The following is an 11,786-nucleotide window of genomic DNA, read 5'->3' as shown; positions in this document are numbered from 1 at the left end:
GGGTTTTTTCCGAGATCTTCGGTTTCCCTCCCACACTCCAAAGACGTACAGGTTTGTAGGTTAATTGTTCAAGAAGGAACTGCAGATGCTGGAAAATCGAAGGTAGACAAAATGCTGGAGAAACTCAGTGGGTGCGGCAGCATCTATGGAGCGAAGGAAATAGGCAACGTTTCGGGTCAAAACCCTTCTTCAGACCTAAGGAAATAGGCAACGTTTCCTATTTCCTTCGCTCCATAGATGCTGCCGCACCCGCTGAGTTTCTCCAGCACTTTTGTCTAGCTTGTAGGTTAATTGGCCTGGTATAAATGTAAATTGTCCCCAGCGTGTGTAGGGTAGTGTTAATGTGCGGACTCGGTGGGCCGAAGGGCCTGCTACCACACTGTATCTCTAAACTAAACTAAACTAAAGGTGGTCGGACCATCAGTTGCCGGAAAATTGTTGGTGTACCAGCATAATTTTATTTTGTGTGTTGCCTTGATCAATGTGCATGTGATGGTATTCATGGTGCCTGTACCTCACCAAATGTAGACAGAGGACCTCAGAATCCCGGATGGTTTACAACCTGCCCTCCACATATACAGCTTTGCTCTGTCCCTTCACTTCTACACAAACCTAGTCCGTCAATGACCTCTGCAGTCATTAGCTGGACTGGGCCAATGCAGACTGGATCATTTCAAGACGTGCATGTTCTTGTTACCGTTGCCTCTCTTTCCCTGCAATGGGAATATTAACCACATGATTTACATGTACAATGTTTTTGCAAAAGCAACTTCAGACTTGACCTCGTAGGGTATTGCTAGCCAGAAGCCTCCCAGTGATCAGACATCTGCTCAGAAGAACATTCCTCGCTCCCTCTTCCCTTGCAAGTCAGATGTTATTTTTATAATTAAAACCACTCTTGCTCCTGCAACTTCAGAGTAAACATCTCTTTATAATTTTGCACTAAACATCCTAGACTAAAATCTTATCTTCTGATCCCCTTCCCACTCAAAACAGAAACGAACCCATTTGTTCACATTTTGAGGAGTTTTATAAGATAAATGAGGGGAAACTATTTTCACTGGTCATATCGTTGCTAACCTGAGGATATGGGTTGAGGATGATTGACAAAAGAACCAGGTAAGATGTGGGTAATGTCCTACCATTCTGCATAGTGGCAGATGGGGCTCGTCAGCCTGGGAAGGCAGTCCATCTAGGAGAGGGAAAGCTCTGATTTAAAACCTCCACTGCCTTGTGGCCATATCCAGTCATGGAAAAGGCTCCAGGAGTAAACCTCAAGAAAATCCGGAGTCGGAGCCCCAAAGGCAGTTTGTCGTTGTCTACAACCTCGTTCTGGCAGCTCCTGCGATGGCGCTGGTGGCTCACACGACGGTTGCTGCCTCACAGCGCCAGAGACCCGGGTCCGATCCTGCCCACGGGTGCTGTCTGTACGGAGTTTACACGTTCTCCCCGTGACCACGTGTGATTTCTCCGGGTGCTCCAGTTTCCTCCCACTGTCCCTAGTGTGTAGGATAGAATTACTGTATGGGTGATTGCTGGTCAGTGCGAAGGGCTGAAGGGCCTGTTTCTACGCAGTATCTCTAAACCATTCCTTTAGTAACCAAGTATGAATAAATCCCAATCAATCAGATGCCTGCAGAAAAGAAAAATAGTACAGATGTCATTGTTTGTAAGGTGAAAAAGCCTTTTTTTTTGGTAAATTTAGTGGCAGAAGAGATTTAAAAAAAAACTAAAATCCTTGTAATTTTTTTTTTTTTTGATTTACTCATGCCTCCAGGGTTTGGCTGCCAAGATTTAATATTATTCATTGGGATATTTTCATAAACCATTGCTTCTAGGTATGTGTTCTCAACACATGAGTAGACATGTACATAGCTGTCACAATATCTCTTGATATGCCTGTTTCCATTTCTCCACTAGTTTGGATCCTTAGAAAGTGCAGGCTGTTAAACAATGACTACTCCTCTGCCTCTTTAGTTTAGAGATACAGCGCGGAAACAGGCTCTTCGGCCCACCGAGTCCGCACCGACCAGCGATCCCCGCACATTAACACTGTCCTACACACGCAAGGGACAATTTACACATACACTACAAACCTGTACATCTTTGGAGTGGGGGGATCGAAGATCTCTGACAAAACCCACCCAGGTCACGGGGAGAAGGTACGAACTCCGTGCAGACAGCACCCGTAGTCAGGTCACTGGCGCTGTGAGGCAGCAACTCAATCAATCAATCAATCAACCTTTATTGTCATCTTGCAAGCAACAGTTGTACAGTGCAAAATGAAAAGACGTTTCCCAGGGAATAGCGGAGCATCGCACATGAAATTTAAAACATTTCACACATAATAACACTAAAAACAATCCAGTCCCTGATGGAACAGTATAAATAGTTAAAAGCAGGTAAAACACAACGTTAAAATACAATAAACCAATCATAAAAATGTCCGGGGCAGCTGATTTGAGTGGCCAGTGCCAGTTATTAAAGTGTCCGTGCCAGCCGCAGAATCAAGTGACTGTGAGTACAGAGTGACTGTTTAGCAGCCTCACAGCCTGTGGTAGGAAGCTGTTTAGCAGTCTTGTAGTCCGGGCTTTGATGCTTCGATATTTCTTGCCTGATGGCAGGAGATCCAGGTGTATGTGGAGGGGGTGCAGTTTGTCCTTAGCAATTCCCTGAGCTTTTTTCAGACAGCGGCTCTGGAACAGTTCTTGTACCGAGGGTAGGGAGACGCCAATGATCCTCTCTGCTCCCTTCACTACCCTCTGCAGAGCCTTCCTGTCCGAGCAGTTGCAGGTGGAGTACCACGTATTTATGCAGTACGTGAGTACAGACTCCACCGTACCCCTGTAGAAAGTCCTGACGATGTTGGTGGGGAGTGAGGCCTGTTTTAGTTTCTTCAGGAAGTGCAGTCGCTGATGGGCCCGTTTGACGGTCCCAGTGGTGTTCCTGGACCAGGTGAGGCTGTCTGTAATTTGCACACCGAGGAACTTTATGCTCTCCACTCTCTCCACTGTAGTGCCACTGATGTTGAGGGGTGTATGCTTTGGCTGCGCCCTCCTGAAGTCGACAACCATCTCCTTCGTTTTGTCGACATTTAATTCTAGATTATTTTTGCCGCACCAGTCCACTAGTTGTTTTACTTCCTCCCTGTACATTGATTCGTCATCTCCGCTGATGAGTCCCACCACTGTTGTGTCATCCGCGAATTTTATGATCTTATTGTCCCTGAATCTGGCAGCACAGTCATGTGTGAGCAATGTGAACAACAGCGGGCTGAGCACACAGCCTTGAGGGGAGCCGGTGCTCAGCTTGATCGAGCCTGAAGTGTTCTTGCCAACACGGACTGACTGCGGTCTCTGTCAGAAAGTCCAAGATCCAGTGACACAGGGTGGTGTTGAGGCCCAGCAGGGTTAGTTTATCCACAAATCTCTGTGGGATGATGGTGTTAAACGCTGAGCTGAAGTCAATGTACAGGATTCTGGCGTATGTGTTTTTGTTTTCCAGATGCGTGAGTACTGTGTGCAGCGTGGTAGAGATGGCATCCTCTGTAGAACGGTTGGGGCGATAGGCAAACTGGAGGGGGTCTAACGATGAGGGGAGGCTGGCAGTAATGTGGAGTTTCACCAGGCGTTCAAAACACTTCATTATTATTGGGGTCAGGGCGACAGGGCGGTAGTCATTTAGGCAGGCAACCACTGGTTTCTTCGCTATGGGGATTATCGTGGAGGTTTTGAGGCATGTGGGGACAATGGCTTGACTAAGGGAGATGTTAAAGATGTCTGTTAGCACATCTGCTAACTCCTCAGCACATTCCTTGAGCACACGTCCTGGGATGTTGTCGGGTCCGACTGCTTTCCACGGGTTGACCTTAGACAGGATTCTCCGTGTGTCCATTGAGTCTATGGTCAGGACTGGCTGGTCGGTTTGTAAGCAGGGGCTGGCTCTCCCCTTGGGTGTGGTGTTTGCTGCATCAAAACGTGCAAAGATGTTGTTCAGTTCATCAGGGAGAGAAGTGTCCGTGTCAGTTACCTGCTGCCTTGCCTTGTACCCCGTCAGTGTTTGGATTCCCTTCCACATCCTCCTGGTGTCTCCTGTGTCACAGAGATGTCCCTGGATTTTCCCTGCGTAGGCACGTTTCGCTGCCCTGATTCCTTTTTCCAGTGCAGTCCTGGTAGATCGAAGAGCGGCTGTGTTACCGGCTCTGTAGGCTGCATCACGAGCCCTCAGCAGCGAGCGCACCTCTGCTGTCATCCATGGCTTTTCGTTTCCACGTGCAGTGAAGGTTTTCATGATAGTGACATCCTCGGTGCAATTGGCAATGTAGCTGGTTACAGTCTCTGCGTACTCCTCGATGTTGATGAGGTCATCATAGGATGCTGCTGTCCTGAACACATCCCAGTCAGTGTGCAGGAAGCAATCCTGCAGTGCTGAGGCTGCTCCCTCTGGCCAGACCCTGGTGTGTTTTCTCTCCGCTCTGACTTGTTTTTGCAGAGGTCTGTAGGCTGGTGTTAAAAACACTGAAATGTGGTCCGAGTGGCCCAGGTGAGGGCGTGGGGCTGCCTTATAAGCCTCTGGGGTGTTGGTGTAAACCAAGTCCAAGATGTTCTCTCCCCTGGTCTCAAAATCCACATATTGCTTGAATTTTGGGAGCACAGTCTTAAGGCTGGTGTGATTAAAATCCCCAGCCACCACAATGAAGCTATCAGGATATTTGGTCTGGAACTCACTGATGGCGTCATGCAGAGCTCCCAGTGCTTCGTTGGCCTTAGAATTTGCATTTGCACTTGGAGCAACATATACAGCCACAACAAAAACAACGGAGAATTCCCTCAGCAGATAGAAAGGCCGACATTTCACGATGAGGAATTCTATCAGCGGAGAGCAGTGTTTCCCGGCTATCGTAGCGTTCACACACCAGTCCTTGTTTATGTACAAGCACAGACCTCCACCTCGGCTCTTACCAGAGCTAGCTGCCTCTCTGTCCGCACGGAACGATGTCATTCCCTACCGCTGCGCCACCGTGCCGCCATTTTCTCCTAGCGATATTTTTCAAGGCACGATTTTGATAATTTGGTCACCGTTACAAGGTCTTTTTTTTAAATATATTAACATGACATTCTACTTGTGCAATAGATTTGTTTTATATAGGAAACATTAATTAAGTTGTCATTACTTTCTTAGATTCCTTTTCCTTCTAACCTTTCGTTTAAGTTCCATGCTAAAATGTTATTATGAAGACAATTTAGACTTTATGTTAGCAGAAACACGTTGGTAGATTCCTGACCTTTAAAGCCTTCACCAGAAACAGCTAATTTAGGCTGTAGGCTTTAATATACAGTGCGGAAACAGGCCCTTCGGCCCACCGAGTCTGTGCCGACCAGCGATCACCCCGTGCACTAACACTGCCCGCGACTCCACTTGATGTCTGCAAACCCACTAACCAAAATACTAACTGATTACTATCATAATATAGAGCATATTATATCCTGTATATTGTATTATTTAATGTGGCACGGTGGTGCAGCGGTAGAGTTGTTGCCTTACAGCACTAGAGACCCGGGTTCAATCCTGACTACAGGTCCTGTCAGTATGGAGTTTGTACATTCTCCCTGTGACCATGTGGGTTTCTCCGGGTGCTCCGGTTTCCCTCCATTCCCTAAAGTCATACAGGTTTGTAGGTTATTTGGCTTAGGTAAAAATTGTAAATTGTCCCTTGTGTGTAGGATAGTGTTAGTGCACAGGGTGACTGCTGGTCGGCATGGACTCGGTGGGCCGAAAGGCCTGTTTCCGTGTTGTATCTGTAAAGTCTAAAGTAAAGTCTACACTATAAGTAGGGAATAAGTAGAACTGGGAACCTATATCCAATGGAGATGTATTGCAAATGTAAATTAAAGATAGAACTACATTAAGACAAAGAATATAATATATTATATTATTTTTATTCACGTGAAACCACCAATTACCTATTATTGAACATTACACCTGATGCCGCCATGGATCCATTAATAATGAGAAGTGAAACACACAGGAGATCTGGTGAAATCTGGGAAAAGAAAGCTAATTAACAAGTCTTTTATAAGACGGTGTACACAAAGCTACAAGACAAGGGCCCTGGGGTTTAGGGGTAACATATTAGCCTGGGTAGGGAATTGCTTAAAAGATGGAAGACTGTATATGGATAAATGAGTCGTCTTTAAGTTGGTACATGTCTGCTAATGGGGTACCACAGGGAACGGAGTTTGTTCCTCCACTGTGTATGCTTTCTACAAATGACACAGGTGAACAGTGTGAGAGAAGTGGATCCCAGTTTGCTAATGGCACACAGCAAGCTTGGAAATTCAGTGGCAAGGCACAGTGGCACAGCGGTAGAGTTGCTGCCTTACAGCGCCAGAGACCTGGATTCGATCTTGACTACGGGTGATGTCTGTACAGAGTTTGTACGTTCTCCCTGTGACCGCGTGGGTTTTCTCCAGGTACCCCGGTTTCCTCCCACACTCCAAATTCATGCGGGTTTGTAGGTTAATTGGCTTCGGTAAAATTGTAAATTGTCCCTCGTTTGTAGGATAGTGCTAGTGTATAGGGCCCTCTGGTCACTGCATTATTCTGGCTCTATATTCAATTTTAGTCAATTTGGTAAATGGGTTTGGATGGATAGATGATGTTTCAGGTCGGACCCTTCTTCAGACTGATTGTGGGAGCGGGGGGGGGGGGGGGGGGGGGGGGGGGGGAGAGGTAATAGGTGGACACAGGTGACAAGGAGAGGGGGGGGTTTGATAGGAAGATAGTTGGAATAAAGAACCGAGATTAAAACAGAAGACGTGAGACACGGTTGAAGAGTTGCGAATTGTGAAGCCAGAGGAAGGAATGTGGAGAGAGGGGGAGGGGAGAAATAGATCCGAGTCCAGGTGGGGGATGGAGGGGGGGGGGAGGGGGGAAGGAAGGTGAGGCGGGTTGGAGGGCAGCGGGGGAGGAGGGGTGTCGTTAGAGGTTTTACCGAAAATTAGAGAACTCAATTTGAAGCCTGAAGACTCAAATTTGTAATGAGAGCCCAATGATGTGGAAGATTGTGGACACTTGGAATCACAATGATAGCTACTGTAAACCTCAAAATGTTTCAGATGTGACTCAACCTTCCCTATAAAGTTTTATAGCGTGTACATAATCCATACAGAGGCCTGGGAATAATTACAAGGCAGTAATCTAATTGAAGACTTGATGCTGTGTCCAGGAACAGCACGAGGTTTGCACTCGTGTTTAATGACATCAATTTAACTCTTTAATTAGATTATCGTCTTATAATCATTCCCAGGTATCCATTATCCTGAAATTATTTTGCCAGAGAGTTGGGTTTCAGTTGGAAGTGCGTTTTGTGCGCTGGAAACAGATGTACTTTAGCAAGACCATGTGTAGACTGCACAGGCTGCATGTGGACTATTTCATCCATAAATAGTATTTTTCTTGGTTCCATTCCATTAAGGGTTTGAATGTCGGAATTTCGTTGTGATGGGTGTTACACGAGCCATGCTCTCATTTACTTCTCTTCACTGAAACTCTTGCTTTGTTTAGTTTAGAGATACAGTGTGGAAACAGGCCTTTCGGCCCACCGAGTCCTCACCAACCAGTGATCACCCCGCACATCAACCCCATCCTACAGTCGCTAAGGTTAATTTTGTAATTTTACCAAGCCAATTAGCCGACAAAACTGTACGTCCTTGGAGTGTGGGAGGAAACCGCAGATCCCGGAGAAAACCCTTCACGGGGAGAACGTACAAACTCCGTACAGACAGCACCCGTAGTCGGGATCGAACCCGGTTCTCTGGTGCTGTGAGGCAGCAACTCCACCACTGTGCCGCCCAATGTCATATACATGGATACCAGTAGTTGCTTATATGAAAGATCTTTATGAATTTACCACCTGTTGGAGGGGAGAGAATCATAGTTGAGCCCCCTCCTGGTCCCAACTAAGCATTAAGCTCAGTATCCTTCTTCAGACTGATCATGGGTAGGAATAGTTCAGAGGGAAGATAGACACAAAGTCTCGCAGAGTTACTCCAGCATTTTGTGTCTATCTTCGGTGTAAACCAATATCTGCAGTTCCTCCCTGCACGTGGTTTAGAGGGATACGTGCCAAATGCAGGCAAATGGGACCAGCTCAGGAATGCACCTTAGTCGGCATGGAGCAGTTGGGCCGAAGGGCCTCATTTGTGTTCTGTAACTTTGTCTCCAGCATTAGTCATGGTTCGGTGATAACACTGTCTCTCTGCGTCTCCATGTTTACGGGATGAAGTGCCAAAGACCATATGGTGGAATGGTGAGTATTTTCTGGTCTAGCACCACCCTGCCAGACGCACAAGTTTCAATCTCTATTGCAATTCAAAAATTCAAATTCACTAAATAAATATTCATTGAAAAACCCATCTGGCTCTCTATTCACCCAGAAGAAGAAAAATTCACCATCTTTCCTTGGTCTGGCACACATGTTACTCTATACCCAGGGCCAAACAGTTAGCCTGTAATGTGGACACAAAATGCTGGAGTAACTCAGCAGGACAGGCAGCATCTGTAGATCAAACAGTATTTCTGATTTGATCCGAGTCTGGTTTTGCTGCTGACCTAATCCATACTCCATGTCTCAGGTTTCCACACTACCACCTAGTGACATGCGGGCAGCCATGATTATTCAACTTACTACAGTACTCATTTTAATGGTCTCTGTATGTATTCTAATTAAAGTACTTGTTGTGATATATAATGACTCTGTATCAATAGTACTTTGCACATGGTGTCAGAAGTGGGATTCGAACCCACGCCTCCAGTCTTGAAGCGGCTGCTCCAGCCACAAGTCTGCGAGCCCGGGGTGGTTCAGGCGTGTGTGCAGCGTAAAAGACTGATGCAGAAGACGTACTATGCCCGTTCTAGTTGTCTTCTCCAACCCTTGTCGGAGGGCCAGGTGGTCCGACTCCAACCCCAGAAGGGGTATGACTGTATGGGCAGGGTCAAGGAGATGTGTCCGGAGCCAAGGTCTTATTTGATTCAATCTGGCGGACGTCTCCAGAGACATATTCTGCCAGTAAATGAGCCGGTGCCATTGAGGCAGGTTCAGTATGATTATGTAGATGACCCAGATGATGTGTATGTGACAGCAGACGGTGAGCAGTCGTGGGATCAGGACTTTGTTTCTGCACCTGCAAAAGGACTGCCAATGGGACTGGTGCCGATGATGATGAATCCTGTAAAGCCTGTCGACAAATCCCCTGCAAAACCTGCGCTGGTTGAGTCGTTGTCGCTGCTAAGAAACTCCCGATGGAGGCCGTGCCTGTGCAACATCTCCTGTGAGAGGCACGGCTGAAGGCCTGTACCGTACATGTGCAGGACAGGTCAGCAAGCCCGTGGCCAGATACGGGGATTATATCTAGATGCAGATCTTGGACTCTAAACTATAACCCACGTTACTTATATTCCTTGCAATGTATCCTCCATTGCTTTACTGTAGATGATAGTTAATTTTATAGCTTTATATACATATTACTTCTGCATGCTTTATGTTTGCCCTCTGGGCTGAAGCCTAAGAAGGGGGATGTAGATCGAACAGTATTGCTGATTTGTTCCGTGTCTGGTTTTGCTGCTGACCTAATCCATAATACATGTCGGGTTTCCACACTACCACCTAGTGGCATGCGGGCAGCCCTGTTAGTCAGTTCAACATGACTCCCAGCCTACAGTACTCATTTTGATGGTCTCTGTATGTATTCTAATTAAAGTACTTGTTATGATATATGATGACTCTGTATCAATAGTACTTTGCACAACATCTGTGGGGAGAAGGAATGGGTGACGTTTCGGGTCGAGACCCTTCTTCAGACTGAGTAACCTTTAACTCCCTTCAGAAATGTTCTGCCAAGCTAAACTGCAAGAAATAAAATGCCACGGTAAGAATCAGATCAGAGTGGAGCACACAGATGAGGCCACATTTTAAACATACAAACCCATAACTTGTTCCTCCTGCTCCCCGCTCCTGTCGGGCAGATGGTACAGAAGCTTGAAAGTGCGCACCACCAGACTCAGGAACAGCTTCTTCCCCTCTGTTATCAGGCTTCTGAACGGTCCTTCCATAACTTGGGATACTATCCGATTCACCTCTACCCCATTGCGGACATTGGACTTTGTCTCTGGAACTGGTGCGCTACAATGCTGAGAACTATATTCTGCACTCTGTATCTTCTTCCCCTGTAGTACTTCAGCTTGACTTGAGTGTATTTATGTACGGTACTATCTGGTTTGATTCGATACGAAATGCTAAAACTTTAGTCATAAAACACAAGATACATGAAACATCATAATCATACTTTATTAGTCAAGTATGTTTTGCAACATATAAGGAATTTGATTTGCCATATAGTGATACCATTAAAAAAAAGCAACAAAACACACTAACATGACATTAAAGTGACGAGTGGAAAGGATTGGGAATATGCAAAGATTGGGGGTGGGGTGGGGGGGGGGGGGGGGGGGGGGTGGAAAGGGAGTCGGTCTCAGTCTACCCCTCGATAGAACGGGGAGGAGTTGTACAGTTTGATAGCCACAGGGAAAAGGGATCTCCTGTGGCGTTCTGTGCTGCATCTTGGTGGAACCAGTCTGTGGCTGACAGTGCTCCTCAGGTTGACCAGTGTGTCATGGAGGTGGTGAGCTGTATTGTCCAAGATGCTCCGCAGTTTGAAGACCATCCTCCCCTCCAAGACCAACCTCCAATGAATCCAACTCTGCCCCCAGGACGGAGCCAGCCTTCCTGATGAGCTTGTTTGCTGACAAAGCTTTTCACTGTACCTCGGTACATGTGACAATAATTAACTAAACTAAACTAAAGATTGCAGCCAATAATAGAGGCAATACAGTAAACCCTTGGTGTCCATTATTGCCAATTGTCCACTATAACAGAGTAAGGGATTATCATTGTATAAGAGTCAAGAGGGTTTTATTGTCATATGTCCCAGATAGAACAATAAAATTCTTACTTGCTGCAGCACAACAGAATATGTAAACATAGTACACTGTAAACAATATTTTATTTTATTTTTATTTAACCTTTATTTAACCAGGAGAATTCTCAGATGATGTGTATGTGATGTGTATAATGAATGAGAGAGAACAAGAAGTTCAGTGTGTATATATACACATACCCGCAAGTACGTACATACATATATATATATATATGTATATATACACATACACACATACTCAAAAAATAATAGTAGTGCAATAATAATAGTAATAACATTATAGTTCAAAGCTTATTTGAGGTTGTCGTGTTTAATAGCCTGATGGCTGTAGGGAAGTAGTTATTCCTGAACCTGGACGTTACAGTTTTCAGGCTCCTGTACTTTCTTCCCGATGGCAGCGGTGAAATGAGTGTGTGGCCAGGGTGGTGTGGGTCTCTGGTGATGCTGGCTGCCTTTTGAGTCAGCGATTCCGATTAATCCTTTCGATGGTGTGGTCAGAGCCGGTGATGGACTGGGCAGTGTTCACAACTTTTTGCAGTCTTTTCCGCTCCTGGGCATTCAAGTTGCTGAACCAGGCCAGGATGCAACCAGTCAACGTGCTCTCTACTGTACACCTGTAGTCGTAGAAACAAAGAGGTGCAGATGCTGGTTAATACACAAATGGACACAAAGCGCTGGAGTAACTCAGCAGGTCGGGGAGCATCTCTGGAGAACATGGATAGGCGAGGTTTTGGGTCGAGACCCTTCGGTCTGGAACCGGCGCTGGGATCCAGGTGAGTTGCCGGCTTT

General features: G+C 46.2%; 1 long non-coding RNA gene across 1 annotated transcript; it reads left to right on the top strand.

The window, feature by feature from the left end:
• Positions 1-1,516: 1,516 nt before the first annotated feature.
• Positions 1,517-9,775, top strand: LOC116985959. The gene is made up of 3 exons (XR_004415377.1): positions 1,517-1,528; positions 7,193-7,195; positions 8,972-9,775. It is a non-coding gene; the product is annotated as an uncharacterized LOC116985959 (long non-coding RNA).
• The last annotated feature ends 2,011 nt before the right edge of the window (positions 9,776-11,786 follow it).

Source organism: Amblyraja radiata, chromosome 22 (assembly GCF_010909765.2).
Source record: "Amblyraja radiata isolate CabotCenter1 chromosome 22, sAmbRad1.1.pri, whole genome shotgun sequence".
NCBI lineage: Eukaryota > Metazoa > Chordata > Chondrichthyes > Rajiformes > Rajidae > Amblyraja > Amblyraja radiata.
Note: the sequence above shows the minus strand (reverse complement) of the source record. Positions and strands in the feature narration are given on the sequence as shown.